This window comes from Pangasianodon hypophthalmus, chromosome 27 (genome assembly GCF_027358585.1).
Source record: "Pangasianodon hypophthalmus isolate fPanHyp1 chromosome 27, fPanHyp1.pri, whole genome shotgun sequence".
In the NCBI taxonomy this organism is placed as follows: domain Eukaryota; kingdom Metazoa; phylum Chordata; class Actinopteri; order Siluriformes; family Pangasiidae; genus Pangasianodon; species Pangasianodon hypophthalmus.
In genome coordinates, this window is record NC_069736.1 from 6408200 (window position 1) to 6411187 (window position 2988).

A 2988-nucleotide genomic window follows, 5' to 3' on the forward strand; every position below is an offset into this window, starting at 1 on the left:
TAGGTTTAAAGGCTGGAAGGTGAGGCATGTACAGGTAAACATGGAGTTATTTTTTAATACAGTAGTATGTACAATGTTGTAAACCATGACCAAAGATTAGGCAACTAACACATCAACTAAATGCAAAAACGCACTCCATCAGCTCCTGCCTCGTTAGCTTACTGACATCTGAAATTCCTCCTGAACATAACAAGACAGTGTCATGAGATAACAGTGCAATCAAGCGACTATAGCACAGTTTCACAAAAGTCCTACTGAACTGTATGTAACCTGATTTTTATGCATCCTGTTTTTTTTTTGTTTTTTTTTTTTGATAACACATTGGTGTTCAGAAGACAATTTTGTTTTTCTTCTAAAGGATGGTTTATTCCAATTAAAATGATCTCTGTCTCCCCGAGAAACTTTTCAGTAGTTTTGTATAAAGCTGACTCGGGATGTGTACTGCACGAGTTCAGTATTTGGTGTCATGAAGTAGGCTCCGTGGCTATCCTCTGGTCACATCTGATATTCAAATTACTAGGAAGGGACACTTTTACCCCATGTTCACAATAGCAAGCAACAAGTCACTCGTTTAGCTTGTGGGCATGAACTGTCCAGCATTTTTTTTTTAAGTTCAGATGACAAACAGTAATAGGCAAAATATAAATGCTTCTAAAACTCGTAAGGCTTCTAACTAGTGAAACACAAATTCAGTAACACATTAATCAGTGTGAAAACTGGTTGTTTGTTTTCCATGTTACATGCCAGGCTTCGTACTAGTTTTGTTGGCAGATTAACACAGCATTCTAACTTTACTAGCTACTTACACTTACTAGAGGCAGCAACGTTTTCTTCATCGTCATGTCTCTGTACACGCTGTACGTGACAGAATAAAATCAAACCACAGTTGTGAGTCTTTCTTCCATTTTTCCATGTCAAACAGTAAACAAGATCTAACTGCAGGTAGGAACTAAAGTTGGTGGGGAACTGAAGACCACACATGCCATAGGATTGGTCCGAGAGATCAGCTGTTGCATTAGAGCATCATGCCTAATTTCCACAGAACCGAGAAAACCTTACTTGTCGTTGAAATCACAGCTCTGTGTTGTGTACATACACAGAAAATAAATGGCGTGAAAGCAGGAACAAGTCATAGAACCTGCAAGCTCGCTATGGTAACTCATGGCAGTGATACACAACACAACGGTTATGATATAGTCTAACAGGTTTGTTAAATAAACTACAAATTGAGACTTCTTGCAACAAGCCCAAGCTTACTATCAGTTATCTGGCTATTCCAGATGCCAAGAGGAGGACAGGGGGCGTGTCCTATTTGCATACTCATGAATATTAATACGCATGCTTAATGTCGGTGTTCTAACGATTTGTCCTATCTCCTCAAACTGCCCTAGCGTAGGGTTTATTTACAGGTCTTCATAAAAGCTATTTGTTACCTTACCAGAACACTACATTCTACGAAGCTCACTTATAATCAGAAAATGGCTGCAGCATTAAATATATGAATATATGAAGAAGCAAGAACACTTAAGGGCGCGAAAAAGTGAAGTGCGCATGCGCAGGAACTGTCATAACACTGGGAACGCGGTTGAAGGTGTAGATAGATGTAATGCTGCTTAGATCATTATTAATCGTTTCTTAAGCGTTAAACAACCGACTAATATTAATAAAGCTTTAAGGATTTAAAAGGACTATTTAAATGTATGTACTTTAAAGAATCAGGCGCTTATTTCCTCAGTAAATACACCGTATATCGCTAAAAAAAAATAATAATAACATTTCACTTAGCAAGAGCTAACAAATACACAAACCAGCTGTTCGGTTTTCTGAGTTAAACACGGTGTTTTTTTGTTTTTGCAAAAATAAGACCCCAAACCGCAAGCCCCACACACACACAGCAAACCTGACACTTTGGTACAACTCAGAACAGTTCCGTTTATTCACATTAATAAGCACGAAAGCTAACTTTACCATGAAAGAAAGCCGACTGGTTTGTTTTCACTTCCACGACAAGATATAAGGCATACGAAATGAACAAGAATGTAGTCTTATTTAAGACTTATTTATTATTTCCTTTTGCGCTACAACAAGCGTCTTCTCTGAGCTACGAAACCAACAAATCTTTAAAATTAAGATTTTAGAAAATAGTAAGGCATATATATACCACAGACTCGTGTTCTCTCTCCATCACCCCAACTCACCTTAGCTTTATTTCTCGCTATAGTTAGGACCATTATTTGGCAATCCAGCTTTATCTAAATAACGTTAGCCACATTTGCTAATATTAATGCTAGCCATTGTTAGCTTGCTGCGAACAAGGAAAGCCATGTTTCAAATCCATCCTCGTGCAAAATATCTAAACATTGTGTTATACGCTAAAGTGTAAGTACGTGGAAGCACTTTGGGGAAAATGTGAACACCGTGCTAACAGGACATTCAGATAAATAAAGCAGGCGTCGCGTGACGGTCAGCTTTCAACCTGAACATTTCACCTTTCTAAACCAGGCCGCCATGTTGTCACGGCTAACAGGCTAAGCTAACTCCAGCCACTGGAACAGAACTACGCTTACAGTAATACATACAAGCCTCCGTTTTTATAAACAAGCAAGCGCTACAGCAGAAAAAAATCTACATAGACGCCAAAAACACTCACCTCATTTCCATGTAAACGCGCCGAACAGATACAAAAAGACAAACTTATGCGACTAAAATGAGATTTTTATTCCGCCTCCGAAGGACTGCGCGAGCGCTGCAGACAGTACTGCTGCACACATAAACCTCAATGCTACTATTTGTCCTGGCAGCACTAAAAATATTTGAAAACTTGTTTTTGTATCTTTGCTTAAAAATAACACCCACAACAAATATATTCTTCTGACACACTATACGTCAACCACGTTTGTTTTAAAGAATATTGGCTTGATATGTTCGAGCCGACGTTAAACAGCGGACTAAATTATTTTTATGAACCAGCCAGGATAATGTGGTGTG

The 2988-nt window shown here is 38.5% G+C and overlaps 1 protein-coding gene across 6 annotated transcripts in view; it reads right to left on the bottom strand.

Moving 5' to 3' along the window:
* The window catches only part of ncor1 (nuclear receptor corepressor 1), a 76311-nt gene extending 73358 nt beyond the window's left edge, over nt 1–2953 (bottom strand). For 4 of the 6 annotated variants that reach the window (XM_053230460.1, XM_053230462.1, XM_053230461.1 and 1 more), the window contains exon 1: nt 2651–2953. The gene's annotated coding sequence lies outside the window, so the exon portion shown is untranslated. The remainder of the gene's footprint in view (nt 1–2650) is intronic. The other 2 variants (XM_034300593.2, XM_034300591.2) reach the window with 1 other exon arrangement.
* Between the last annotated feature and the right edge of the window lie 35 nt (nt 2954–2988).